Source organism: Protopterus annectens, chromosome 1.part2 (assembly GCF_019279795.1).
Source record: "Protopterus annectens isolate FY-2018-M chromosome 1.part2, PAN1.0, whole genome shotgun sequence".
NCBI classification, from domain to species: domain Eukaryota; kingdom Metazoa; phylum Chordata; order Ceratodontiformes; family Protopteridae; genus Protopterus; species Protopterus annectens.
The window spans coordinates 486,936,993-486,949,120 of NC_056727.1; the positions used below are offsets into that span (position 1 = coordinate 486,936,993).

At 45.2% G+C, this 12,128-nt stretch overlaps 1 protein-coding gene across 1 annotated transcript in view; it reads left to right on the plus strand.

The window, feature by feature from the left end:
* The window catches only part of ANAPC1 (anaphase promoting complex subunit 1), a 3,613,296-nt gene that overhangs the window by 2,667,159 nt on the left and 934,009 nt on the right, over nt 1-12,128 (plus strand). The gene's annotated exons all lie outside the window — the stretch shown is intronic.

The window sequence follows — 12,128 nt, forward strand, 5'->3', positions numbered from 1 at the left end:
AACGTGCAAGAGGAAGCACATAGAGTCCCAGGATGAGTCTCTCATGTCAGACACCGACCTCGAGGAATCGGAGGGGTCCCCTAAGTCCTCCTCTGAGGATGTTTCTTTCCCTGACATCCTAGAGATTTTGAAGCAAAGAGGTGACTGGCCATCCAAAGCCCCCTCTGAACAGGAGGCGGTCTTCCTGAAGGCCTTTGCTGCTCAGCCCTCTGCCTCCTGTGTATCTCCACCCTTCGACAAGCTTCTGGATTTGGTTTGTCGAAGGGTGTGGGAAACCCCTGACTCTGTGGAACCAGTCCCCAGGAGATCCAATAAATTTTTGTCTGCCCCTCCTGATAAGGAATTTCTATCCAAGGGAGTCCCTGTGGATGCCATGGTGGTGGCAGCTGCCACCCAGAAGGAATTAGCTGAGACTTCTTCCTCTGTCCATCCCCCTAACAAGGAGTCTAGGACTATGGACCAGTATGGGAAGCATACATTTTCTTGAGCGACCTTTACCTTACGGTCACTGAATTACTTATCTCACTTTACATGGCTCCAGAGAGATCTCCTAAAGGAGCTTGGAGATACTCTCACGGGTAAAGTTTCTGAGGCGGTGGCCCAAAAGGTCAGCGCTCAGATGTCTACCCTCAATTCTATTGCGAACTCCTCCATAAGGCTGATCTCCTACACAGCCGAGGGAGCGAGTAGGGCAGCAATTTCAGGTGTTGCTCTTAGGAGGCAGGCTTGGATGCGCCTTTGTCATTTCGTGGAGGTCTTCAAGTCTTCATTCACCGATGCCCCGTTTGATGGTTCCTCTTTGTTCGGGACCAAGGGGAAAGACACTCACTAGGTACGAGCAAGAGGGGAAAATTCTGTCTGCCGTAGGAGTCCGTTTTTCCCTTCCCTCTAGGCCTTATCCCAAGGCCCAGAGAGGGGTGGCAGAATGTGGTTCAAGAAGTTCCAGAGGTTTTTTCCCGGTGCACAAGGTGAGCCCCCCTTCAGAGGCAGGGGAGGGGGTGGTTATTCAGGAAGACGCCGCCCTAGGGGCAGAGGAGGCCCTCGCAACTCAGGAGACCGCGATTCCTTTCGTGGTTCTCCCTACTGCCGCTCCTGATGGGAGGCCCGACTGTGCATTTCCGGAGCCAGTCGGGGGTCGAATCTCATTATACCCGGAGGCCTGACAAGATATCACCCAGGACCAATGGGTTCTACGAATAATTTCCGGAGGATATGTCATTCCCTTCTCGTCAAATCAAGAAAATCCCGGATGTTCCACCCAGTCAAAGGGATTCTGCAGCTTCAGAAGTTTCAAAGCTGCTAGAAAAAGGAGCCATCCAACATGTCCCCTCGGACCAGATCAGATTAGGGACTTGCTCCAGATTCTTAATGGTGCCGAAAAGGACAGGTGACCTGAGACCCATTTTGGATCTCAGCCGATTGAACACCCATGTGCAAAAGTCCAAGTTCCGAATGGTCACGTTGCAGTCTATTTTCCCATTGTTGGGAAAAGAAGTGTGGATGTGCTCCATCGAACTCAAGGTTTTTACTACCACATAAAGATGGACAGGGCATCCAGAAGTCACCTACGCTTCCGGCTGGGAGCCAGTCACTTTCAGTTTCGAGCCCTGCCCTTTGGTCTCACCACAGCCCCCAGGGTGTTTTTCAAATGCATGGCAGTGGTGACTGCTCACTTGAGACGTCAGGGATTCCAAGTGTTTTCATACCTGGACAACTGGCTCCTTACTGCCACCACCAGGCATCTACTGCTTCAGACCAGGGACGCTACTGTCAACCTATGTCAACAGTTGGGCATCATCTTGAACTGGGAAAAATCTGCCTTGTTGCCCTCACAGCATGTCACTTTTATAGGCACCAAATTAGACACCATCCTCATGCGGGCGTTTCTATCACAGGGAAGAATCAGAGTCCTACAACAACAGGTTTACACCTTGCTCCCTCTGAGAAGAGTGAAGGCAAGATGGGTCCTCCAATTGTTTGGGACAATGGCTGCTACGATTATGTTAGTCCCTCTGGCAAGGTTACATACGAGGCTCCTTCAGTGGCTACTCTTCGCCCAGTGGTCTGTTCAACGTCTTCCACTTTCTCACCCTATTCTACTCAGACAGGTGCAAACAGCATCTCAGTTGGTGGCTTCACACTGACAACCTCAATGCGGGAAAGCCCTTCGTTCCTTCACCCCCGGTTGCCATGGTGACCACAGATGCCTCCCAGATTGGGGGGGGGGGCATTATCTAGGCAGGACAGTCCAAGGCACTTGGCAAGAGCACGAGATGCATCTGCATATCAATGTCCTGGAGATGAGAGCTGTGCTACTAGCGTTGCAAGCACTTCAGAGTTTTCTTCCTCTCGGGACTATTGCAATCCACTCAGACAATATGTCAGTGGTGTGGTATCTGAACAAACAGGGAGGAACCAAGTTATATCCCCTTTGCAGAGAGGCCATGCGAGTGTGGCAATGGGCAGTGTCTTCCCAATGTTTTCTGGTAGCAACGCACATTCCGGGGAAGTCCAATGTGATCGCAGACAGGCTAAGCAGAGCTATTCTGATGCCTCATGAGTGGTCCCTGAACTGTCAAGTTGCGGAGCAGATCTTTCGCAGGTGGGGTCAGCATTGCTGCGACCTTTTTGCCAGCCCCCTCATTGCCAAATGCAGCAGTTACGTCACCCTTATCCCCCCTCAGGGGGAGTCAACCAGGGACGCTCTAGTCCACGATTGGCCTTCCGGTCTACTATATGCCTTCCCTCCGGTTCTCTTGCTGTCAGAGGTTATTCAGAAAGCGCAACCCTTAGGAAGCAAAATTATTCTGATTGCCCCACACTGGCCTCGTCAAATTTGGTTCCTCTTTCTCCATCCCTGTCTTATGGACGCTCCTTGGATTCTGGACCCACAACCAGACTTACTGACTCACATGTCAGGACAGCTCCATCCCTCTCTTCGGACCCTCCAGTTGACAGCCTGGCTACTCCACTTCCGTCATTAGTTAGGCTTCAACAATTTTCGCCGGAGGTGGTTCATATTCTATCTTCCTCTCATAAGCCTTCGACTAGGAAGATTTATTACAGCAAATGGAAGAGGTTTTCGATCTGGGCACATGCCAAAAAGACTGACCCTTACACAGCTCCAATTTCATCTGTATTGGAGTTCCTGTCTATGCTTTTTAACCAAGGTTCAGCGGCCACAACCATTGAAGTCCAGTTGGTGGCGATTTCTACTTTTCATGTTGCAGACGAACCTAGCCTAATGGCACATAGACTCTGTAAGGCTTTCTTGAAGGGCACTTTGTTGCTTCATCCTCCGGTCTCAGAACCTGTTATGCCTTGGGACTTAAACTTTGTTCTACAGGGGTCTTACTTCACCCCCTTTGAGCCTGCAGCCACTTGTGATTTAAAATTCTTAACTTGGAAGACTGTCTTTTTGGTAACCATCACGTCAGCCAGACGCATTTCGGAGCTTCAAGCTTTATCAATCAAACCCCCTTATTTGATTTTTCATAAGGACAGAGTTTCTCTCAGACCAAATCCCTCCTTTCTTCCCAAAGTAGCGTCAGTTAGTAACCTTAACCAATCTATTGAATTGCCAGTGTTTTTTCCTCAGTTCTCAAACAAGGCAGAATTCAAATTTCGTCAATTGGATGTGCACAGACAATTACGTTTTTATTTGCACAGAACGAAAGACCTCAGAAAATCTGATCAGTTGTTTGTTTCATTTTTGGAAAACAGAAATGGGTCTCTTATTTCCAAAGTCACGTTGTCCAGTTGTATTTCCAGTTGTATTTCTTTCATTTATACTTCAGGGGGAAGAGTTTTACCATTCTGGGTGAAGGCTCACTCTACCCAGTCTGTATCTACATCTACAGCTTTTCAGGCCAGATTGTCTATGGATGATGTTTGTGCTGCGGCTACTTGGGCATCTCCTCACACCTTTGTTATTCATTACAAGTTAAATGTGGTATCTAGGGACAGGTCTTCCTTTGGTTCCACAGTGCTCAGGAGTATTTTCCACTGAGCCTCCCAGGATTTAGGTGCTGAGGACGCTGTCCCATGGGTAAGAATGTAGGCGAGATTGGACTACATAACTTCAATAAGTTATGTACTCACCATAACATTCGATGTATGTAGTCCATCTCGCCTCACATTCTTACTTACCCTCCCACCTTCCCCCGTCCTGGAGGATCTGGAGGTTAGCCCTGGTTTCAGAGTTCCCTTCATTCTTAGTTTGTTTTTCCTTTCCTTAGGTGGTGTTATGCATGGAGAATGAGTGCTGGTGCTCACAGCAAACTAGATCTGGGGATAGAGAGCAGTGCAGCTTGGGATACCATCTTAGCCCAGCCAATAGAAAGACTTCGAGCTAAAAAGTATGGCCAAGTCGGAGCCGACATTCGGCTTCGAACCCACGGGTAAGAATGTGAGGCAAGATGGACTACATACATAACTTCTTGTTTTCATCCACACAATAGAAGCAGGCCTTCGGATGGCCCCAATGCCTTACAGTTGCTCTTTTCCAATTCACTGTTATATTGGTTGAAATATGCTGTGATTTTTCTGTCATGCATGCCCATGGTAACCCACACTTCCCATTCCCCTGTCCATACATTTTCTTTGTCACACATACTATCACATTTAGTGAGAAAAAAGATTTTAAGTTCAAATTCTTCCATTTCTGAAGCTCTGAATTACACAGTCAGTGTTGTTTTTAATTGTAAGTCAGAGTCCTGAAAAATACTTTCCAAAGTGATATGTTTTTTTTTCTATTTCACCCATAACCTTTTCTGCACCTGAAAAGTTCCATAAACCACTTCACTGAAATTCTTACCCCAAATCTGTCAGAGCTTTTATGTGTCATAAAGTATAATGTTGACCATCGTTTGATACCTGTCAAGAGTAGAACTGGTTTTACTGATTCTTGCCACCAGTCATTTTTTTCTGAAGCTGCTGTCCTGCACATTAAACACTTCCTTTCACTTTATATGCTGTTTTCTTTTCCCTGACTTAACAACACTGGCATTTCTATGCTTCATTTCTGTTGTCCACGGTGCACAGCTGCATAGACATGTTATTAAAACTGATTACTCCATAAGTAAATGTGTTTAAAAAATGATTACTTCATCAGCCAAACATGCCTGTTTGCTTTCATCCTCTGTAATCGGCTTCTGTGACACATCACCAACATCATTATCTGACTGCCGAGTAACACTCGATCCATCACAGCACTCCAGATCACTACCTCTCCTTCATCTGGTTATTCTTCCTTCATTAAATTCTCCATCACCTTTGTAGCCATACCTCTGATCTTCATCTCCATTACTTGAATTTCATCCGTGTCCAATTCTCTCTCCAGAAATTCTCCAGCAACAATTTTACTCCTTCCTCAGTATTGAAATTTTCCAAGCACTAGTGACAGCTGTCTGCTGTCACCTAGTGATAGAAAAGAGTAGAAGTTCCCCGATGCCCTTGCCAATTTTCCCCTAGTGAGTCAGTATGAAAAACATAATGGGTCTCCTTTGAAATTAGACCATTAGCCTAGTGGAACTAATCCATTCAACAAAGTGTAAATAAAATAAAAATAAATATGAGATCTTGAAGCAGGAGATGAGTCAATTTACGCAAGCACTCCAAAAAGCATGGCTATGATGTACTAGATGTGTTATGTGGGGTGGCAACTTAGGGTCAGTGATTTAAAAACTACCTGACTGAGGACACTGCCCCATCCCAGATTGTGTGTTGGGGCTCCTTAATGCCATCAAAGACCAAGTCCACCCCATCAAATCCCCAGATGTGAAAGTGTTTAAGAGACTTGAGAAGAAAAGAGACCATGCAGTCAGTCTGGCATTTTGTTTTTCTTTCTCAAACTCCAAGGTTCAGCAAGAATTACCCCCTCAAAATCTTGGCTTTTTTCCCAAGCAGGAAAGAAAAAAAATCTCAGAAGGGAAAGAAGCCAAGATACAGAAGAGCATAGCAAGTAAATTAAATGGACAGGCCTGAAGTCCCTCTGGACTTAGACCCCCCCCCCCAAGAGGGAATAGCTATGTCAGGCTACACCTCCCCTCCAGAAAATCCCACCCTAACCCTCCCTACTCTCAGAACAGAACATGCTGCCTGATCCGCCTGACAAGTAGTCTGAAGTTTGTTGAGGAATGAGAAAGTGTAACCCAGGAAATGGGTCAAAAACATTTTGGGACAGGGTTACAAACTACAATTCCTGTGCTGACCCACATTTGCAGGTAATTCTCATGTTCCAAGGGAGCAAGCTGATTTAGTTCCACAGTTTATAGGGGGACTTGCTAGGAAAAGGTACCATAGAAAGTGCACCAGTGAGTGAGAAGTTCACTAGGCTCTACTCAGGACTGGTTCTGTTGCCTGGAAAAGATGTATCTGAAGACCAAGCATTTAAAAAGTTCAAATTGAAAATGCTAATCCTGCAAGCCTTCTTGCCTGTTTTACTTCTTTGGACCTTTGTGGTCACCTTGAATCCAAAGTATACCATTCCCTGCATCCCGATAACAAATGTGTGTAGACATTTACTAAAATGCAAAGCAGGGGGGGCCCACTACCAACTCACTTGCTTGCTGTTTGGCTTCTCTAATTTGCTAATAGTTTTTTCACAAAATACCTATCTCTAGTAATAACTTTTTGCAGGGCCAAGGGTATGCACATATACGCTTTCCTGAATGACTGTCTCATTCATTCAGTCAGTCTCAGTCAAAGAGTATTAGAAGACCCTGCATTTTATACTGCATGTTACAAGTAACTGGGTCTCTCCCTTGTTCTCTTCAAGTCTCATCTGATCCGTGTTCGGAAATTATTGTCCCACAGGGGCCCTACTGGACACAGAACAGCAGAAATCATTTGTGCCTGCAGTCTCCTTTTTTGCCCTGTTTCCAACAGACTATGTTAGTGAGGCACCCTCCAAGGAGGGTTGAGCCTTGGGCTAGTAACCTGAGCCTGTAAAACCCATAACTGCTACAGAAACAATGTGGTCTTGAAAGTTGCTTTTGTTGTCCAATGTACTACATGGTGTATAAATGGGAAAGAGAGAGAGAGAAAGGCTCATCCAGACTCTGCTACACTTTGCCGTGAAGGAAAGGTTAGTTTGCTTTTATTTTTTGTATTACTGTATTGCCTTTCTATATTTTGAATACTGTAGTTTGTTTTCTTTACCTTGTGTTTTGCTTGCATTCTGTTTTAACAGCATATTAAAACTTCAAAAGAGACCACAGCTCTCTCTGTTCTGAGTCGAGCAGAATTTTTCCTGCCCTCCCACCCATTTAAGTTGTCTTGTTAAATACCACTGTCTTTCTAGTTGCCCGCCTCTTATGTTAATCTGACCATATATCTCATTTCTCTCTACTTTCACTGGCTTATGTGAGTAATCACAAAATCATCATTTTTGAAATCCCACCCCTTCAATTATTTAAATTTATTGGCCATCCTACAGTATTTCATAGTACCAAAATACAAAAGTGACCACCCCTTTCAATCCATCTTGCTGTTTTAAAAATAGTAACTCTCCACTAAACCTTAACTTTTTAAACAGGTAAAACTCAAGTTACCTACTTTCACATCTAACTTCTCTAGTGCACACTGCAGAGTGCATTCTTTTCAATCTTACCTTTAAGCATCCCTGTGACTAGCACTTTCTCTAATACCTGCTGGAAAGCACTAGGAAGCCTTAAACTCATACAAACACTGAACACTCCTTGTTAACAAGGAGAAATTAATAGTAGGCACTAAACAGCCTATAATTGCAAAGTACCTTGCTAAGGAAACAGCTCCTATACTTTACAAAGAAAAGAAAAAAAAAGCCCCAAACCAGGCATGTCCAAGAGTCAGCTTCCGGTGATTTCTCCTGCCCACCTGGTGAATCTGGGCATACTGGGGCAATGCAGCAATTGCCTCATGTACACAGACAACCCTCTCCTCTTACCACCCAACACTACAACCTGTGAGAGATGTACTTACATAGCCAAAATGAAAGCAAAGCTCTCTCCACCCAAGATTGTGCTAAGCAGTCAAGAGGAGAAGGTTAACACCCGCACTGCACCTCAAGCAACACATAGCCCTTCTAAACCCGCACCACCAACACCCACATATAGCAACACTAAATCCACATATGCAGAGGCCCTTAACTCTAACCTGCCCAAGCAACAAAGACCTCTGAAGCTGAAACGCAAACAAACACCAATCACAACCAATGTGTCACATAGTTCACAACACCAGTGTGCCACCCAGCAACAGCCCCTAAGGCAAGACAATGTACCTAACACTTTAGTCATAGGTGACTCTATAGTCCGGCACACTGATGTCCCTCTCACCAGGTTGAATAAGGAGAAAATTACAGTCAGCTGCCTGTCGGGTGCCAGGATCCGCCACATAACGCATGCACTCAAGTCACTCCACAACAAGTACAAATATGACTCTGTCATTGTCCATTTTGGAGTGAATGACTTGAGACATACCTCCCTGGACTACATGAAAAGAGACATGGAAGAGCTCTCGGATCATCTGGCCCAGGCAGGTATGACCCTAGCCCTGAGTAGCATCCTGCCTTCGCCCAGAATGATACCACAATATAAGGATAGAATGATTGACTTCAACAATTGGCTAAGCTTATGGTGTCATTCAAAGGGGATCCAGTATCTGTCTGCCTGGGATGACATGATTGACAGACCACGATGCTTTGCCAGAGATGGTCTGCACCTGTCACCCCTGGGATTCAGGTTACTGGCTAAGGCTCTTGCCACCCCTATAGTGCCTTTTTTAGGCAAGCTTCAAAGGAAAAAACCACCACCGTAACAGGTACAAGCATGCAAAATCTGAAGGTAATGCTACTCAATACTAGACGTGTAAACCTCAAAATGCACTCTCTCGAGGCACTCCTAAAAATGGAGAACATCGATATCTGTGCAGTAACTGAGACCTGGTTCAAGGCTCCAGAGAGCACCCCTGCAATACCAGGCTACAACTCTTACCACACTTTTCGGCCACCAAACCAGGACCGAAACACTAAAGGTGGAGGAGTGTCAATATTCACCAAGGATATTCACACCACCAGGCTAGTTGGCCAACACAATGTGTCTGAAATTCTCCAAGTGTAACTAACACTAGGTAAGACTGCATTCCAAATTGTAGCTTGCTACAGATCCCCCACCATACCCCAAGATTCTCACTACACCTTTCTAAACATACTGGAAAATATTAAGATAGAACCAAACACCCTAATACTGGGTGATTTTAACTACCCTGCCATTAACTGGGAAAACTACTCATGTCCCAACACCTTTGTGCAACGGTTCTTGGAATTCATAAATTCCAACGCCCTGGATCAACTAATCCATAGTCCCACCAGGGGCTCCAATATCCTAGACCTGGTCATTACCAACATAGGAAATCAATGCTCCACACCTATGGTCACCCCCTCGTTAGTCAGGTCTGACCATAAGCTAATCACCCTTAACATCCACATCCCACCCCCACCCCCCAGTAAAGAAACCACCATAAAAAACTTCTCCAAAGCCAACTTCATGCTACTCAAGTCAGAAGTGACAAACTTCATGGCACCCATGCAGACGGGAACTGAAAGTTCAACTGCTGAATCCTACACTAAGGCACTGTACGAGCACATCCACTCATGCATGAATCATGCCATCCCAAATAGAACCAAAATGCTCTCATCCAAAAAAGGAAGCCAATCTGGTGGTCCCCTGCCATAAACAAACTTTACAACAAAAGGAAGAAACTTTTGCAGAAAAGAGGAAAATCCCAGGATGCAAAAAACTCCCTTACTAGCATCAGTAAGAAACTGAGATGCCTCATAAAATCCTCCAAAGCTAGTTACGAAAATAAAATTGCCAAAGATTCCAAAGACAACCACAAAGCATTCTATAACTATGTCAAGAATCTAAATGGCAATGCTCAGATCTGCTCTGAGCTAAAACAGAATGGCATTAAATATACTGATCCAAAGGATATTGCCAATATCCTGGCAGGTCGATTCAGTGCCAAATTCACCCCCCTCTCACTCCCTAAATGGCCCATCTCAATACCGGAAGATTGCCAAATTCCAGTAATAACGGCCACACATGTACAAAACGCACTCTCTAAAGCCAAGAATACAGCATCCATGGGACCAGATGACATCCCGGGCTGTGTACTACATGAACTACAATATGAACTGGCACCTCACCTAAGTGTCATGTTTAATCATAGCCTCACCTCAGGTTTCGTGCCCACTGAGTGGCACACAGCTACAGTTATCCCAATCCACAAGGGGGGATCCACCTTGGATCCCGGAAACTACCGTCCCATCAGTCTGACAAGCCTTATCTGCAAGGCCATGGAGCGTATTATCATGGAACTTATAAACAAAGACATTGGCAACCTTCAAACACTGGACCCCACCCAGTTTGGGTTTGTGAAGGGCCGATCTTGTCTCCTGAACCTGATTGACTTCTTTGAATCAGTCTCCAGAGCCATGGACAAGGGTAAGGTGGTCCACACAGCCTATCTAGACCTTGCCAGGGCCTTTGACACCATCCCCCACACTGGAATCATAGATAAACTTACTAAGTTGGGCATTAATCCCTATATCACCCAGTGGGTTGCTAAATGGCTTACTCATAAAACCCACACTGTAAAAGTAGCCGACTCCAAATCCAGCTCCAGACAAGTGACAAGTGGAGTACCTCAGGGTTCAGTCCTGGGGCTGCTCTTGTTTGGCATCTACTTCTCTGAAGTACAGGTCAACACTAAGGGACTCTGGCTAACAAAGTTTGCAGATGACTGCAAACTGGGAGTCATTATTGAATCCCCAAATGATGTGGATACTCTACAAAAGGGCCTTACAGAAACAGATGCTTGGTGCCAGAGCCATGGGCTCAAGCTCAATGCCAAGAAATGTATTGTTATCCCCTTTGGGAAAAAACATGTATCCATGAATTACCATATAGGTGGCAGCACACTAAACACAGAAAGTGTGATAAGAGACTTAGGGACACAGGTGGACAGTGGTCTCACCTTCGATAACCACATCGCCACAACAGTCAGGAAATCCTTCTTAGTGGCACACCTCATCACGAAGGGCTTTTCATCCAGAAAAAAGGAGGTCATTGTCCCACTGTACTCATCCTTCATTAGACCCATTATAGAATACAACGCCCCATTTGGTATGTACCTCTCAAGACATCTGCAACAACTGGAAAGGCCTCAGAAATACCTCACTAAAAGAATCACAGGCCTAAAGCAGATGCCCTACGCTGACCTCCTTAAAAAACTCCTGCTATACTCTGTCGCATATCGTCTACTCAGAGGCGATCTCTGCTTAACATACAAGGCCATGTCAAACCCAGAGCTGTTGGACATGCTACACTTAAAGAAATCCCAATCCGTCAGAGCTACACGCTCCAGGGATCTAAACCTTGTCATCACAATAAACAAAACATGCTGGAGGGATAGGTTCCTGACCCAGAGACTCCCCAGACTCTGGAATAGATTGCCTATACATGTCAAGCAGAGTGCCTCTTTGGACCTCTTCAAGAGGAACCTTGACGATTGGATGGGAGAAAGGAAATTCACCCCAGGGATCACGTCAGTCACCCTGCTAGACAGGGGTCCAGGAAAGTAAATAATGTGGGAAGAAATAGCCAGGGAATTGTTATGGCTAGGCTTGTATAGGCCCAAGGGCTGATAGCTTAGTACCAACCTATGAACCTATGAGAGACATTAGTGAGGGAACCTGTCACAGTGAGGGTATTCCTCAGTACTCTGGTGTCTTGCATTTCGATGGGATCTCTAGCAAGGCTCCATATGACTGCATTTTATGCTTAGTTTGTTTTAATGATGTACTTGCTGCTTAACTTTGTTACTGTTGTGTCAGCCTTATGACTGACATTATGGTTTTCCTGTCTGTTATTTTTTTCTATATGTTTCCCAGTCTAAGCACGAAACAGGTCCATATGCATCATTGCTGTACCCTAGTAGACATGTGAAGATAAAAATATGCAGGAACTACAGTTTATGACCCAGAAGCATCATTTGAAAAGTTGCAGAGTACCATAGGTGCCAAGTTAAATTTGGGGTCTGATTTCTAGGAAGTTGCAAAAGGGAAAATCTTTCCCCCTTCGATAAAT